The sequence below is a fragment of the Rutidosis leptorrhynchoides genome, chromosome 2 (genome assembly GCF_046630445.1).
Source record: "Rutidosis leptorrhynchoides isolate AG116_Rl617_1_P2 chromosome 2, CSIRO_AGI_Rlap_v1, whole genome shotgun sequence".
NCBI lineage: Eukaryota > Viridiplantae > Streptophyta > Magnoliopsida > Asterales > Asteraceae > Rutidosis > Rutidosis leptorrhynchoides.
The window spans coordinates 284,960,272-284,980,194 of NC_092334.1; positions in this window are offsets into that span (position 1 = coordinate 284,960,272).

Below are 19,923 nucleotides of genomic sequence, written 5' to 3' on the forward strand. Positions count from 1 at the left end.
ATAAAATATAGTTCAATATGAAACCATAGCAATTTGATTCACTCAAAACGGATTTAAAATGAAGAAGTTATGGGTAAAACAAAATTGGATAATTTTTCTCATTTTAGCTACGTGAAAATTGGTAACAAATATATTCCAACCATAACTTAATCAACTTGTATTGTATATTATGTAATCTTGAGATACCATAGACACGTATACAATGTTTCGACCTATCATGTCGACACATCTATATATATTTCAGAACAACCATAGACACTCTATATGTGAATGTTGGAGTTAGCTATACAGGGTTGAGGTTGATTCCAAAATATATATAGTTTGAGTTGTGATCAATACTGAGATACGTATACACTGGGTCGTGGATTGATTCAAGATAATATTTATCGATTTATTTCTGTACATCTAACTGTGGACAACTAGTTGTAGGTTACTAACGAGGACAGCTGACTTAATAAACTTAAAACATCAAAATATATTAAAAGTGTTGTAAATATATTTTGAACATACTTTGATATATATGTATATATTGTTATAGGTTCGTGAATCAACCAGTGGCCAAGTCTTACTTCCCGACGAAGTAAAAATCTGTGAAAGTGAGTTATAGTTCCACTTTTAAAATCTAATATTTTTGGGATGAGAATACATGCAGGTTTATAAATGATTTACAAAATAGACACAAGTACGTGAAACTACATTCTATGGTTGAATTATCGAAATCGAATATGCCCCTTTTTATTAAGTCTGGTAATCTAAGAATTAGGTAACAGACACCCTAATTAACGTGAATCCTAAAGATAGATCTATTGGGCCTAACAAACCCCATCCAAAGTACCGGATGCTTTAGTACTTCAAAATTTATATCATATCCGAAGGGTGTCCCGGAATGATGGGGATATTCTTATATATGCATCTTGTTAATGTCGGTTACCAGGTGTTCACCATATGAATGATTTTTATCTCTATGTATGGGATGTGTATTGAAATATGAAATCTTGTGGTCTATTATTATGATTTGATATATATAGGTTAAACCTATAACTCACCAACATTTCTGTTGACGTTTTAAGCATGTTTATTCTCAGGTGATTATTAAGAGCTTTCGCTGTCGCATACTTAAATAAGGACGAGATTTGGAGTCCATGCTTGTATGATATTGTGTAAAAACTGCATTCAAGAAACTTATTTTGTTGTAACATATTTGTATTGTAAACCATTTTGTAATGGTCGTGTGTAAACAGGATATTTTAGATTATCATTATTTGATAATCTACGTAAAGCTTTTTAAACCTTTATTGATGAAATAAAGGTTATGGTTTGTTTTAAAATGAATGCAGTCTTTGAAAAACATCTCATATAGAGGTCAAAACCTCGCAACGAAATCAATTAATATGGAACGTTTTTAATCAATAAGAACGGGACATTTCAGTTGGTATCAGAGCGTTGGTCTTAGAGAACCAGAATTTTGCATTAGTGTGTCTTATCGAGTTTGTTAGGATGCATTAGTGAGTCTGGACTTCGACCGTGTTTACTTGAAAAATGATAGCTTAACAAATTTTGTTGGAAACTATATATTTTTAACATGTGAATATTATGTGATATATTAATCTCTTAACACGTTTGATATTATGTGATAGATGTCTACCTCTAGAACAAGTCCCATTGACTCACCTAATAATAATGAAGAGTCAAATGTAAATTGGAATGATTCGTGGACTGATTCACAAGTTCCCGAGGAGGGACCGGAAGAAGAGTCGGAACCGGAAGAAGAATCGGAACCGAAAGAAGAATCGGAATCGGATGAAGAAATAGAACCGGTGGGGGAAATAATAAAACGGTTAAGTAAAAGAAAATCCTCAACCAACCGACCAAGGTTAATTATGGTCAATGGTGTTTCCGCCAAGGAAGCAAAATATTGGGAGGATTACCAATTCTCCGATGAATCGGATTCCGATGAGAATTCTGATGATGTTATAGAAATTACCACAACTGAATTTAAAAAGGCAAAAGAAAATAATAAGGGAAAGGGCATAAAAATAGAGAAATCTAATTCCAACCCCGATGAACTTTATATGTATCGTCTAAAGTGACCCGAACTTTTCCATGTTTATATATATTAATTGAGATTGATATTAACATGATTAAATGTTTCCAACATGTTAAGCAATCAAACTTGTTAAGACTTGATTAATTGAAATATGTTTCATATAGACAATTGACCACCCAAGTTGACTGGTGATTCACGAACGTTAAAACTTGTAAAAACTATATGATGACATATATATGGATATATATATATAGTTAACATGATACTATGATAAGTAAACATATCAGTAAGTATATTAACAATGAACTACATATGTAAAAACAAGACTACTAACTTAATGATTTTTAAACGAGACATATATGTAACGATTATCGTTGTAAAGACATTTAATGTATATATATCATATTAAGAGATATTCATACATGATAATATCATGATAATATAATAATTTAAAATCTCATTTGATATTATAAACATTGGGTTAACAACATTTAACAAGATCGTTAACCTAAAGGTTTCAAAACAACACTTACATGCAACGACTAACGATGACTTAACGACTCAGTTAAAATGTATATACATGTAGTGTTTTAATATGTATTTATACACTTTTGAAAGACTTTAATACACTTATCAAAATACTTCTACTTAACAAAAATGCTTACAATTACATCCTCGTTCAGTTTCATCAACAATTCTACTCGTATGCACCCGTATTCGTACTCGTACAATACACAGCTTTTAGATGTATGTACTATTGGTATATACACTCCAATAATCAGCTCTTAGCAGCCCATGTGAGTCACCTAACACATATGGGAACCATCATTTGGCAACTAGCATGAAATATCTCATAAAATTACAAAAATATGAGTAATCATTCATGACTTACTTACATGAAAACAAAATTACATATCCTTTATATCTAATCCATACACCAACTACCAAAAACACCTACAAACACTTTCATTCTTCAATTTTCTTCATCTAATTGATCTCTCTCAAGTTCTATCTTCAAGTTCTAAGTGTTCTTCATAAATTCTACAAGTTCTAGTTACATAAAATCAAGAATACTTTCAAGTTTGCTAGCTCACTTCCAATCTTGTAAGGTGATCATCCAACCTCAAGAAATCTTTGTTTCTTACAGTAGGTTATCATTCTAATACAAGGTAATAATCATATTCAAACTTTGGTTCAATTTCTATAACTATAACAATCTTATTTCAAGTGATGATCTTACTTGAACTTGTTTTCGTGTCATGATTCTGCTTCAAGAACTTCGAGCCATCCAAGGATCCGTTGAAGCTAGATCCATTTTTCTCTTTTCTAGTAGGTTTATCCAAGAAACTTAAGGTAGTAATGATGTTCATAACATCATTCGATTCATACATATAAAGCTATCTTATTCGAAGGTTTAAACTTGTAATCACTAGAACATAGTTTAGTTAATTCTAAACTTGTTCGCAAACAAAAGTTAATCAACTAAACACATGTTCTATATCTATATGATATGCTAACTTAATGATTTAAAACCTGGAAACACGAAAAACACCGTAAAACCGGATTTACGTCGTCGTAGTAACACCGCGTGCTGTTTTGGGTTAGTTAATTAAAAACTATGATAAACTTTGATTTAAAAGTTGTAATTCTGAGAAAATTATTGTTATTATGAACATGAAACTATATCCAAAAATTATGGTTAAACTCAAAGTGGAAGTATGTTTTCTAAAATGGTCATCTAGACGTCGTTCTTTCGACTAAAATGACTACCTTTACAAAAATGACTTGTAACTTATTTTCCGACTATAAACCTATACTTTTTCTGTTTAGATTCATAAAATAGAGTTCAATATGAAACCATAGCAATTTGATTCACTCAAAACGGATTTAAAATGAAGAAGTTATGGGTAAAACAAGATTGGATAATTTTTCTCATTTTAGCTACGTGAAAATTGGTAACAAATCTATTCCAACCATAACTTAATCAACTTGTATTATATATTATGTAATCTTGAGATACCATAGACACGTATACAATGTTTCGACCTATCATGTCGACACATCTATATATATTTCGGAACAACCATAGACACTCTATATGTGAATGTTGGAGTTAGCTATACAGGGTTGAGGTTGATTCCAAAATATATATAGTTTGAGTTGTGATCAATACTGAGATACGTATACACTGGGTCGTGGATTGATTCAAGATAATATTTATCGATTTATTTCTGTACATCTAGCTGTGGACAACTAGTTGTAGGTTACTAACGAGGACAGCTGACTTAATAAACTTAAAACATCAAAATATATTAAAAGTGTTGTAAATATATTTTGAACATACTTTGATATATATGTATATATTGTTATAGGTTCGTGAATCAACCAGTGGCCAAGTCTTACTTCCCGGCGAAGTAAAAATCTGTGAAAGTGAGTTATAGTCCCACTTTTAAAATCTAATATTTTTGGGATGAGAATACATGCAGGTTTTATAAATGATTTACAAAATAGACACAAGTACGTGAAACTACATTCTATGGTTGAATTATCGAAATCGAATATGCCCCTTTTTATTAAGTCTGGTAATCTAAGAATTAGGTAACAGACACCCTAATTGACGTGAATCCTAAAGATAGATCTATTGGGCCTAACAAACCCCATCCAAAGTACCGGATGCTTTAGTACTTCGAAATTTATATCATATCCGAATGGTGTCCCGGAATGATGGGGATATTCTTATATATGCATCTTGTTAATGTCGGTTACCAGGTGTTCACCATATGAATGATTTTTATCTCTATGTATGGTATGTGTATTGAAATATGAAATCTTGTGGTCTATTATTATGATTTGATATATATAGGTTAAACCTATAACTCACCAACATTTTTGTTGACGTTTTAAGCATGTTTATTCTCAGGTGATTATTAAGAGCTTCCGCTGTCGCATACTTAAATAAGGACGAGATTTGGAGTCCATGCTTGTATGATATTGTGTAAAAAACTGCATTCAAGAAACTTATTTTGTTGTAACATATTTGTATTGTAAACCATTATGTAATGGTCGTGTGTAAACAGGATATTTTAGATTATCATTATTTGATAATCTACGTAAAGCTTTTTAAACCTTTATTGATGAAATAAAGGTTATGGTTTGTTTTAAAATGAATGCAGTCTTTGAAAAACGTCTCATATAGAGGTCAAAACCTCGCAACGAAATCAATTAATATGGAACGTTTTTAATCAATAAGAACGGGACAATTCAGTTGGTATCCGAGCATTGGTCTTAGAGAACCAGAATTTTGCATTAGTGTGTTTTATCGAGTTTGTTAGGATGCATTAGTGAGTCTGGACTTCGACCGTGTTTACTTGAAAAATGATTGCTTAACAAATTTTGTTGGAAACTATATATTTTTAACATGTGAATATTATGTGATATATTAATCTCTTAACGCGTTTGATATTATGTGATAGATGTCTACCTCTAGAACAAGTCCCATTGACTCACCTAATAATAATGAAGAGTCAAATGTAAATTGGAATGATTCGTGGACTGATTCACAAGTTCCCGAAGAGGAACCGGAAGAAGAGTCGGAACCGGAAGAAGAATCGGAACCGGAAGAAGAATCGGAACCGGATGAAGAAATAGAACCGGTGGGGGAAATAATAAAACGGTTAAGTAAAAGAAAATCCTCAACCAACCGACCAAGGTTAATTATGGTCAATATTGTTTCCGCCAAGGAAGCAAAATATTGGGAGGATTACCAATTCTCCGATGAATCGGATTCCGACGAGAATTCCGATGATGTTATAGAAATTACCCTAACTGAATTTAAAAAGGCAAAAGAAAATAATAAGGGAAAGGGCATAAAAATAGAGAAATCTAATTCCAACCCCGATGAACTTTATATGTATCGTCAACCCCCGAAGTCCTTAAGTTGTAACAATGACCCGGAAACCTCTAAACCACCAGGTTTTTCTAAACCAATGTGGAAAACGACGGCTCGTATTAGGGGAACATCATATATCCCTAGAAACTTGGCAAAACGAACTAAAACCGAAGAAGAAGAAACAAGCGAGTCGGAATAAGATAGTTGTATTCGTGTGGTGTAATATATGTAATATAGTGTGCTTATGCTTTATGATATATGTAAAAATTGCTTGTATTAATAAGTATTTTTTTTTATGAATCTAACTCTTGTCTATTTTACAGTATAAAAACACAAAATGGATAGACAACCCAATATTTTAAGAGACCTACCCGGAGACATGATTGATGAAATCTTGTCTAGAGTCGGTCAGAATTCTTCGGCACAACTATTTAAGGCGAGATCATTTTGTAAGACATTCGAAGAACGTTCCAAGAATGCCTTGGTTTATAAAAGGCTTTCGTTCGAAAGATGGGGGATATCACATTGGGAAATCCATAAGTTACGATGTGTTTACTTTGACGCATATATTGCGGGGAACCCAAATGCTATTTTACGCAATGGGTTAAGAAATTATTTTGACTCAATATATCCGAATATTGGACTTCGTGATTTAGAAAAAGCGGCTAACATGCAACATAAAGATGCATGTTATGCTTACGGATTAGTAATGTTCGCTTCTCACCAAAGTGAGAACAAGAACATCGGACTACAACTATTAAACAAAACGTTCCCACAAGTGACGGAGTCGGTAACTGGGGTAAGAAATGAGGTTTTTAGATTGTTACGGGACTGTTGGACATTACGTAACCCTCGTCCCTTTGACGACGTTACAACACGCTGTCTTATCAATGGCCATAACGGTTATGTTCCACAAGACCAAGGATGGGAAGTAATCCTAGTAAAACCAGAATGCATGACTTGTTTCTGGACGTATGAATTACGTGTCTTTATTGCCTTTGCTGAACGACTTGTGTACTAGCTAGAATTATCTTCACAACCATCTTGTATCAAATTTATTGTATGCTATATTTCATGCTATATGTAAAATAAGCGGTATTGTAAGTTTGTAAAATATTGTGTAAAAGTTTGAACGCGAAATATTATTATAATTAGTTTTTCATATAGAATTGTAGTAGTTGAATTGTATATTAGCTACTAAGTATGAACTTAACGGGTAGGTACTACCCGAATTTAAACTTATAAAACGCTAATATGAAGAAAAAGCTTTTATAAATGAGTTCATATTATGCTACGAAATACTATTAACTACTCTTAATATTCTGTATGATTAACTTGTTCCATTTGACTATTTTGAAGGAAATGGCACCGACTACTCGACACACCGTGAATATGAATGAAGAGGAATTCCGTACCTTTCTAGCTTCAAACATAGCCGCAGTACAGGCTGCGCTACATACCAACAATAACCTTGGATCTAGCAGTACAGGAAATCGTGTAGGATGCACCTACAAAGAATTCACTGCCTGCAAACCTTTGGAATTTGATGGAACCGAAGGACCGATCGGATTGAAACGGTGGACCGAGAAGGTCGAATCGGTGTTTGACATAAGTAAGTGTACTGAAGAGGACAAAGTGAAGTACGCTACGCATACCTTTACAGGTTCTGCGTTAACATGGTGGAATACCTATCTAGAGCAAGTGGGACAAGACGATGCGTACGCACTACCGTGGTCAACATTCAAGCACTTGATGAACGAGAAGTACCGTCCCAGAACCGAGGTCAATAAGCTCAAGACAGAACTTAGAGGGTTACGAACCCAAGGATTTGATATTACCACGTACGAAAGACGATTCACAGAATTGTGCCTATTGTGTCCGGTAGCATTCGAAGATGAGGAAGAAAAGATCGACGCGTTTGTGAAAGGATTACCGGAAAGAATCCAAGAAGATATAAGTTCACACTAGCCCGCCTCCATACAACAGGCATGTAGAATGGCTCACAAACTAGTGAACCAGATTGAAGAAAGAATTAAAGAACAGACTGCTGAAGAGGCCAATGTGAAGCAAGTCAAAAGAAAGTGGGAGGAAAACGGTGATAAGAATCACCAATACAACTACAACAGTAATTACAACAATAATCGCAACAATTATCCCAACAATCGCAACATCAATCGCAACTACAACAAACGGCCCAACAACAACAACAACAACAACAACAGCAGCAACTACAACAATCATCCCAACAATAATAATAACCGCAACAACAACAACAATCAGAAGCAGCTATGCCAAAGGTGTGAAAAGTATCACTCGGGGTTCTGCACCAAATTTTGCAACAAGTGTAAAAGAAATGGTCATAGCGCGGCGAAGTGTGAGGTCTACGGACCAGGGGTTAATTGAACGAAAGGAACAAATGGTGTCGGAACGAGTAATGGCGGAGCAAGTAGTGTCGGAGCAAGTTATGCCAATGTAGTTTGTTATAAATGTGGAAAACCGGGCCACATTATTAGAAATTGCCCAAACTAGGAGAACACGAATGGACAAGGCCGCGGAAGAGTTTTCAATATTAATGCGGCAGAGGCACAGGAAGACCCGGAGCTTGTTACGGGTACGTTTCTTATTGATAATAAATCTGCTTACGTTTTATTTGATTCGGGTGCGGATAGAAGCTATATGAGTAGAGATTTTTGTGCTAAATTAAGTTGTCCATTGACGCCTTTGGATAGTAAATTTTTACTCGAATTAGCAAATGGTAAATTAATTTCAGCAGATAATATATGTCGGAATCGAGAAATTAAACTGGTTAGCGAAACAATTAAGATTGATTTGATACCAGTAGAGTTAGGGAGTTTTGATGTGATAATCGGTATGGAATGGTTGAAAGAAGTGAAAGCAGAGATCGTTTGTTACAAAAATGCAATTCGCATTATACGAGAAAAAGGAAAACCCTTAATGGTGTACGGAGAAAAGGGCAACACGAAGCTACATCTTATTAGTAATTTGAAGGCACAAAAACTAATAAGAAAAGGTTGCTATGCTATTCTAGCACACGTCGAGAAAGTACAAACTGAAGAAAAGAGCATCAATGATGTTCCCATTGCAAAAGAATTTCCCGATGTATTTCCGAAAGAATTACCGGGATTACCCCCACATCGATCCGTTGAATTTCAAATAGATCTTGTACCAGGAGCTGCACCAATAGCTCGTGCTCCTTACAGACTCGCACCCAGCGAGATGAAAGAACTGCAAAGCCAATTACAAGAACTTTTAGAGCGTGGTTTCATTCGACCAAGCACATCACCGTGGGGAGCTCCTGTTTTGTTTGTCAAGAAGAAAGATGGTACATTCAGGTTGTGTATCGACTACCGAGAGTTGAACAAACTTACCATCAAGAACCGCTACCCACTACCGAGAATCGATGACTTATTTGATCAACTACAAGGCTCGTCTGTTTATTCAAAGATTGACTTACGTTCCGGGTATCATCAAATGCGGGTGAAAGAAGATGATATTCCAAAGACTGCTTTCAGAACACGTTACGGTCATTACGAGTTTATGGTCATGCCATTTGGTTTAACTAATGCACCAGCTGTGTTCATGGACCTTATGAACCGAGTGTGTGGACCATACCTTGACAAGTTTGTCATTGTTTTCATTGATGACATACTTATTTACTCAAAGAATGACCAAGAACAAGGTGAACATTTGAGAAAGGTGTTAGAAGTATTGAGGAAGGAAGAATTGTACGCTAAATTTTCAAAGTGTGCATTTTGGTTGGAAGAAGTTCAATTCCTCGGTCACATAGTGAACAAAAAAGGTATTAAGGTGGATCCGGCAAAGATAGAAACTGTTAAAAAGTGGGAAACCCCGAAAACTCCGAAACACATACGCCAGTTTTTAGGACTAGCTGGTTACTACAGAAGGTTCATCCAAGACTTTTCCAGAATAGCAAAACCCTTGACTGCATTAACGCATAAAGGGAAGAAATTTGAATGGAATGATGAACAAGAGAAAGCGTTTCAGTTATTGAAGAAAAAGCTAACTACGGCACCTATATTGTCATTGCCTGAAGGGAATGATGATTTTGTGATTTATTGTGACGCATCAAAGCAAGGTCTCGGTTGAGTATTAATGCAACGAACGAAGGTGATTGCTTATGCATCTAGACAATTGAAGATTCACGAGCAAAATTATACGACGCATGATTTGGAATTAGGCGCGGTTGTTTTTGCATTAAAGACTTGGAGGCACTACTTATATGGGGTCAAAAGTATTATATATACCGACCACAAAAGTCTTCAACACATATTTAATCAGAAACAACTGAATATGAGGCAGCGTAGGTGGATTGAATTATTGAATGATTACGACTTTGAGATTCGTTACCACCCGGGGAAGGCAAATGTGGTAGCCGATGCCTTGAGCAGGAAGGACAGAGAACCCATTCGAGTAAAATCTATGAATATAATGATTCATAATAACCTTACTACTCAAATAAAGGAGGCGCAACAAGGAGTTTTAAAAGAGGGATATTTAAAGGATGAAATACCCAAAGGATCGGAGAAGCATCTTAATATTCGAGAAGATGGAACCCGGTATAGGGCTGAAAGGATTTGGATACCAAAATTTGGAGATATGAGAGAAATGGTACTTAGAGAAGCTCATAAAACCAGATACTCAATACATCCTGGAACGGGGAAGATGTACAAGGATCTCAAGAAACATTTTTGGTGGCCGGGTATGAAAGCCGATGTTGCTAAATACATAGGAGAATGTTTGACGTGTTCTAAGGTCAAAGCTGAGCATCAGATAGGGATGGCAGATTTATTTCAAGATTCTGGCAGACATTACAGCAAGCATTAGGAACTCGTCTAGACATGAGTACTGCCTATCATCCACAAACTGATGGGCAGAGCGAAAGGACGATACAAACGCTTGAAGACATGCTACGAGCATGTGTTATTGATTTCGGAAACAGTTGGGATCGACATCTACCGTTAGTAGCATTTTCCTACAACAACAGCTACCATTCAAGCATTGAGATGGCACCGTTTGAAGCACTTTATGGTAGAAAGTGCAGGTCTCCGATTTGTTGGAGTGAAGTGGGGGATAGACAGATCACGGGTCCGGAGATTATACAAGAAACTACCGAGAAGATCATCCAAATTCAACAACGGTTGAAAACCGCCCAAAGTCGACAAAAGAGCTACGCTGACATTAAAAGAAAAGATATAGAATTTGAAATTGGAGAGATGGTCATGCTTAAATTTGCACCTTGGAAAGGCGTTGTTCGATTTGGTAAACGAGGGAAATTAAATCCAAGGTATATTGGACCATTCAAGATTATTGATCGTGTCGGACCAGTAGCTTACCGACTTGAGTTACCTCAACAACTCGTGGCTGTACATAACACTTTCCACGTCTCGAATTTGAAGAAATGTTTTGCTAAAGAAGATCTCACTATTCCGTTAGATGAAATCCAAATCAACGAAAAACTTCAATTCATCGAAGAACCCGTCGAAATAATGGATCGTGAGGTTAAAAGACTTAAGCAAAACAAGATACCAATTGTTAAGGTTCGATGGAATGCTCGTAGAGGACCCGAGTTCACCTGTGAGCGTGAAGATCAGCTAAAGAAGAAATACCCGCATCTATTTCCAGAAGATTCGTCAACACCTTCAACAGCTTAAAATTTCGGGAAAATTTATTTAACGGGTAGGTACTGTAGTGACCCGAACTTTTCCATGTTTATATATATTAATTGAGATTGATATTTACATGATTAAATGTTTCCAACATGTTAAGCAATCAAACTTGTTAAGACTTGATTAATTGAAATATGTTTCATATAGACAATTGACCACCCAAGTTGACCGGTGATTCACGAACGTTAAAACTTGTAAAAACTATATGATGACATATATATGGATATATATATAGTTAACATGATACTATGATAAGTAAACATATCATTAAGTATATTAACAATGAACTACATATTTAAAAACAAGACTACTAACTTAATGATTTTTAAACGAGACATATATGTAACGATTATCGTTGTAAAGACATTTAATGTATATATATCATATTAAGAGATATTCATACATGATAATATCATGATAATATAATAATTTAAAATCTCATTTGATATTATAAACATTGGGTTAACAACATTTAACAAGATCGTTAACCTAAAGGTTTCAAAACAACACTTACATGTAACGACTAACGATGATTTAACGACTCAGTTAAAATGTATATACATGTAGTGTTTTAATATGTATTTATAAACTTTTGAAAGACTTTAATACACTTATCAAAATACTTCTACTTAACAAAAATGCTTACAATTACATCCTCGTTCAGTTTCATCAACAATTCTACTCGTATGCACCCGTATTCGTACTTGTACAATACACAGCTTTTAGATGTATGTACTATTGGTATATATACTCCAATGATCAGCTCTTAGCAGCCCATGTGAGTCACCTAACACATGTGGGAACCATCATTTGGCAACTAGCATGAAATATCTCATAAAATTATAAAAATATGAGTAATCATTCATGACTTATTTACATGAAAACAAAATTACATATCCTTTATATCTAATCCATACACCAACGACCAAAAACACCTACAAACACTTTCATTCTTCAATTTTCTTCATCTAATTGATCTCTCTCAAGTTCTATCTTCAAGTTCTAAGTGTTCTTCATATATTCTACAAGTTCTAGTTACACAAAATCAAGAATACTTTCAAGTTTGCTAGCTCACTTTCAATCTTGTAAGGTGATCATCCAACCTCAAGAAATCTTTGTTTCTTATAGTAGGTTATCATTCTAATACAAGGTAATAATCATATTCAAACTTTGGTTCAATTTCTATAACTATAACAATCTTATTTCAAGTGATGATCTTACTTGAACTTGTTTTCGTGTCATGATTCTGCTTCAAGAACTTCGAGCCATCTAAGGATCCGTTGAAGCTAGATCCATTTTTCTATTTTCTAGTAGGTTTATCCAAGGAACTTAAGGTAGTAATGATGTTCATAACATCATTCAATTCATACATATAAAGCTATCTTATTCGAAGGTTTAAACTTGTAATCACTAGAACATAGTTTAGTTAATTCTAAACTTTTTCGCAAATAAAAGTTAATCAATTAAACACATGTTCTATATCTATATGATATGCTAACTTAATGATTTAAAACCTGGAAACACGAAAAACACCGTAAAACCTGATTTACGCCGTCGTAGTAACACCGCGGGCTGTTTTGGGTTAGTTAATTAAAAACTATGATAAACTTTGATTTAAAAGTTGTTATTTTGAAAAAATTATTATTATTATGAACATGAAACTATATCCAAAAATTATGGTTAAACTCAAAGTGGAAGTATGTTTTCTAAAATGGTCATCTAGACGTCGTTCTTTCGACTAAAATGACTACCTTTACAAAAACGACTTGTAACTTATTTTCTGACTATAAACCTATACTTTTTCTGTTTATATTCATAAAATAGAGTTCAATATGAAACCATAGCAATTTGATTCACTCAAAACGGATTTAAAATGAAGAAGTTATGGGTAAAACAAGATTGGATAATTTTTCTCATTTTAGCTACGTGAAAATTGGTAACAAGTCTATTCCAACCATAACTTAATCAACTTGTATTGTATATTATGTAATCTTGAGATACCATAGACACGTATACAATGTTTCGACCTATCATGTCGACACATCTATATATATTTCGGAACAACCATAGACACTCTATATGTGAATGTTGGAGTTGGCTATACAGGGTTGAGGTTGATTCCAAAATATATATAGTTTGAGTTGTGATCAATACTGAGATACGTATACACTGGGTCGTGGATTGATTCAAGATAATATTTATCGATTTATTTCTGTACATCTAGCTGTGGACAACTAGTTGTAGGTTACTAACGAGGACAGCTGACTTAATAAACTAAAAACATCAAAATATATTAAAAGTGTTGTAAATATATTTTGAACATACTTTGATATATATGTATATATTGTTATAGGTTCGTGAATCAACCAGTGGCCAAGTCTTACTTCCCGGCGAAGTAAAAATATGTGAAAGTGAGTTATAGTCCGACTTTTAAAATCTAATATTTTTGGGATGAGAATACATGCAGGTTTTATAAATGATTTACAAAATAGACACAAGTATGTGAAACTACATTCTATGGTTGAATTATCGAAATCGAATATGCCCCTTTTTATTAAGTCTGGTAATCTAAGAATTAGGTAACAGACACCCTAATTGACGCGAATCCTAAAGATAGATCTATTGGGCCTAACAAACCCCATCCAAAGTACCAGATGCTTTAGTACTTCGAAATTTATATCATATCCGAAGGGTGTCCCGGAATGATGGGGATATTCTTATATATGCATCTTGTTAATGTCGGTTACCAGGTGTTCACCATATGAATGATTTTTATCTCTATGTATGGGATGTGTATTGAAATATGAAATCTTGTGGTCTATTATTATGATTTGATATATATAGGTTAAACCTATAACTCACCAACATTTTTGTTGACGTTTTAAGCATGTTTATTCTCAGGTGATTATTAAGAGCTTCCGCTGTCGCATACTTAAATAAGGACGAGATTTGGAGTCCATGCTTGTATGATATTGTGTAAAAACTGCATTCAAGAAACTTATTTTGTTGTAACATATTTGTATTGTAAACCATTATGTAATGGTCGTGTGTAAACAGGATATTTTAGATTATCATTATTTGATAATCTACGTAAAGCTTTTTAAACCTTTATTGATGAAATAAAGGTTATGATTTGTTTTAAAATGAATGCAGTCTTTGAAAAACGTCTCATATAGAGGTCAAAACCTCGCAACGAAATCAATTAATATGGAACGTTTTTAATCAATAAGAACGGGACATTTCATCGTCAACCCCCGAAGTCCTTAAGTTGTAACAATGACCCGGGAACCTCTAAACCACCAGGTTTTTCTAAACCATTGTGGAAAACGACAGCTCGTATTAGGGGAACATCATATAACCCTGGAAACCTGGCAAAACGAACCAAAACCGAAGAAGAAGAAACGAGCGAGTCGGAATAAGATAGTTGTATTCGTGTGGTGTAATATATGTAATATAGTGTGCTTATGCTTTATGATATATGTAAAAATTGCTTGTATTAATAAGTATTTTTTTATGAATCTAACTCTTGTCTATTTTACAGTATAAAAACACAAAATGGATAGACAACCCAATATTTTAAGAGACCTACCCGGAGACATGATTGATGAAATCTTGTCTAGAGTCGGTCAGAATTCCTCGGCACAACTATTTAAGGCGAGATCAGTTTGTAAGACATTCGAAGAACGTTCCAAGAATGCCTTGGTTTATAAAAGGCTTTCGTTCGAAAGATGGGGGATATCATGTAGTGACCCGGGAATTTCCGACCAAATTTAAACTTGAATCTTTATATGGTTTCGACACGATAAGAAAAATATGTAATATTGAGTCTCGAAAGTTTTGAACTATGTCATATATCTATTTAACCCTTGACTATGTCTGACGATTCACGAACAATTATTATTAACAAATATGTATATAAATATAGAGATATAAATACAAATGTATATATACTACTTTGAATTAATAATGTATACTTTAAATCAATAGGAATTTAAAATATAGAATAATAAATAAAATGAATAAGTTACTATCATATTATTATGAATTCACATATAATTTCTATTTGTAATTATTAAAATATAATATTTAATAATTATTGTATTAGAGTAAAGTTAAAATATAAATGATATATCAATATCATTATTATTATTACTTTCATTACTAATGATAACATTTATATTTGTATTTGCATTATCAATATTATTAATGTTAATATGAGAATTATGTGGACATATAAAATTTGATATAATTAAGTTGTATTATTATCATTATTAATGATATTGTTATCATTAATAATGTTAATATTATTATAACTAGTATTATTTGTATCATTAATAAGATTATTATAATCATTATTATTAAATTAAATTTATTAAATTTAACATTATTGATAGTATTAATATTATCAGTTATCATTACTAGATCCTTTATCAATAATTTTATTATTAGTAATATTATTATTGTAATAGTAATAATAATAATATAGTTACACTCGTAATTAACAAAATTCACAAATTATATACATATAATAAGTTATATAAATAGAGATTCATATAAATACATATACAGGTATCCAAATATATGAAAATACTGATATATATATTTTTAATACAGATAATAACTAATATATATATATAAATACGGATAATTATAAATAAGTAAATAAAAACTGATAGATAATTATGTTATCAGTTGCAGTCGTTGTCTAGGCTATAGGAAATATATTTATTTGTCTGAAATCAGTCCCATTTGATTCCTGGCTTATAGCAAGATAACAAAATCAGTTAAGAATCGTACGCCACTTTTAATTTTTTTATTTTCTTTTGCTGTTCTTAAACGTACCTCCTGTCTACCCAAAGTTTCTTAAAAGCTCGATTAAAATCCAGTGATAAGCGATACCAGACGAATTATATTACCAAATATCACCTACAGCTACCTTTTACAATTTTTAATTTAAACAGATTAAGCAGAAAAAGGAAGAACAATGGGCGACTGCCCTGTTCTAGTTTTTTTTTTGAAAACCTCGATTTTAAAACCCATTTCGAAATCTATTAAAACAGTTTTGTTAGGAATCTTTATTAGAAACTATCTGCTAAATCTCAAAGTCCAATTCTTCTTATCAAGTACCAATTTTTGAGTCAAATTTTTCGAATAAAAAGTCAACCGAGCTTTTTAGAATCGAATTGGAATTATAGATATTGTTTATGTTGAAATTAAAGTTTCAGAAAGTTTCTAGGATCAATTTGCAACCTATTTCATGTTATAACTTTTGATCAAAACAGTCTTGAACTCGAATTTGATGATTGGGTCTTGTTCTTGTCACGAACCAACAGCAAACTTATTTTAATCTGTGATTTTGATGCTTAATTGAACACGTAATCAGCACAGGTTGATTAAAATTTGATTTTTAATCTTATTTCAAACCATAAATCTTTATTTAATTTTGCTTTGGGGTTCCCTGGTTGTCTGTGAAATACGATGAAGGAGATGATATAATAGTATACGGATTATAGTTATTAATGTGGTGATTATAATCAGAAAACAGGCAGTAGCCTGAATGGTTAACGATGATGCGGGTATATGAGAGGTCGTGAGTTCGAGTCCCTGAGAGGATAGTATAATCTTTTTGGTCGATTTTTCCTTGAAGGTAGTTTCTTTTTCCATTAATATTATTATTATTATTATTATTATTATTATTATTATTATTATTATTATTATTATTATTATTATTATTATTATTATTATTATTATTATTATTATTATTATTATTATTATTATTATTATTATTATTGCTACATTATTATTAATTATTGACATCATGATGTTAACTAATGTTATTACTAATAATAACATAATTATTATCATTATTATTATTATTAGTATTAACATTAATAATTATTAGTATTATCATTATTGTAATATTATTATTATTACTAAAAGTAATATTAATGTTATTATCATTAGTAAACTATCATCTTTAGTGTTACTATTATTATTATTATGTTTATGAATTTGATTAGGATTATTATCATTGTTATTATAAAAACCATACAAGTTATTATTATTTTTCACTAATATTGGTATTAATATCATCTTTGTAACTATTAGTTTACTATTATTATTATTATTAACATAAGTGTCGATTTTAGCAAATATCGTTATTATTATTAGTATTATCGATATTAAGAAAGTTATAATTATTAGTAAATCATTATAATCAAAACTACCATTTTTGTTCAAATAATTATGTTGTACCTAAAAATATACTTAATACATATAGCATAATTATATTAATAGTTTTTATACCTACATATCAAACATAAAAACAATATTTAAATAAATACATATATATAACAAACTAATGATATTTTTATATAATAGTAACCACATATATATATATATATATATATATATATATATATATATATATATATATATATATATATATATATATATATATATATATATATATATATATTAAAATAACTAAGTAGATGGATATTAAACATTTTAAATATATACACAAACTAAAGAAGTGTAATATATAATATAAGAAATAATAAATAAACGGATTCGATTACGATTACACATTTTAATGTATATACAAATGATATAGGTTCGTGAATCCGAGGCCAACCCTGCATTGTTCAATGTCGTTATATGTATTTTTACTACAAAATACATTACTGTGAGTTTCATTAATCCCTTTTTAAATGCTTTTGCAATATATATTTTTGGGACAGAGAATGCATGCGCTGTTTTTATAAATGTTTTACGAAATGGACACAAGTGATTGAAACTACATTCTATGGTTGAATTATCGAAATCGAATATGCCCTTTTTATTAAGTCTGGTAATCTAAGAATTAGGGAACAGACACCCTAATTGACGCGAACTCTAAAGATAGATCTATCGGACCCAACAAGCCCCATCCAAAGTACCGGATGCTTTAGTACTTCGAAATTTATATCATGTCCGAAGGAGGATCCCGGAATGATGGGGATATTCTTATATACATATTGTGAATGTCGGTTACCAGGTGTTCAATCCATATGAATGATATTTTTGTCTCTATGCATGGGACGTATGTTTATTAGAAATGGAAATATGAAATCTTGTGGTCTATTAAATTTATGAAATGATTATTTATTTAAACTAATGAACTCACCAACCTTTTGGTTGACACTTTAAAGAATGTTTATTCTCAGGTATGAAAGAAATCTTCTGCTGTGCATTTGCTCACTTTAAAGATATTACTTGGAGTCATTCATGACATATTTCAAAAGACGTTGCATTCGAGTCGTCGAGTTCATCAAGATTATTATTTAGATAATTATAATTAGATATATTATGAAATGGTATGCATATCGTCAATTTTCGATGTAAGGAAGTTTGTCTTTTCAAAACGAATGCAATGTTTGTAAAATGTATCATATAGAGGTCAAGTACCTCGCGATGTAACCAACTATTGTGAATCATTTGTAATCGATGTGGACTTTGTCCGGATGGATTAGGACGGGACCTCACAGTTGGTATCAGACCGGTGGTCTTAGCGAACCAGGTCTTGCATTAGTGTGTCTAATTGATAGATGTTTAGATGCATTAGTGAGTCTGGGCTTCGACCGTGTCTGCATGTCAAAAGTTTTGCTTATCATTTCGTGTCGAAAATTATTTGCTTATCATCCTTAAAGTCTAAGACCCGTCTTACTGCCTCTATTGCATAGACAGTGTATAGATAAATTCATATCTTAGCGTATCTGTTATTATTACCTTTGCCTGACAGCTTCCATAGATTCCTCCGTAACTTATGGGATTTTAGTATTATATATGCATATGTAAATTATGTATTGCAGGGTACTAATCTACATCCTATAATCTATTTTCTTAAAAAAAAAAAAATCGTTCATCTGATTGTACGAGATGAATCCCTCAACCAGTTGAAATTCCTCGGATTCCGACAGCTATTCCGATATGGATATTTACCTAAGCTCCGGAAGCAGCGTCACCGGAATGAATCAACCAATCATCCAACCCCAATTCATCTGATGAGTTCGTAGTCGACTTAATCAATTGAGACGCGAAGAAGGCGATCCCTTCCACCAACCGAATTCACCTATTGGTGAAGAACCTGAAGCACTTACAGGCGAACCAGTCCGAAACACCATTTTCACCATCATTTCCCGAATATCTCGCCATGATTATATACTATCTCAAAATTCGAAACCTTATTCATCTGCTCATTCCGATCGACAATCATCCCGGAGTAATACAAGAAGTCA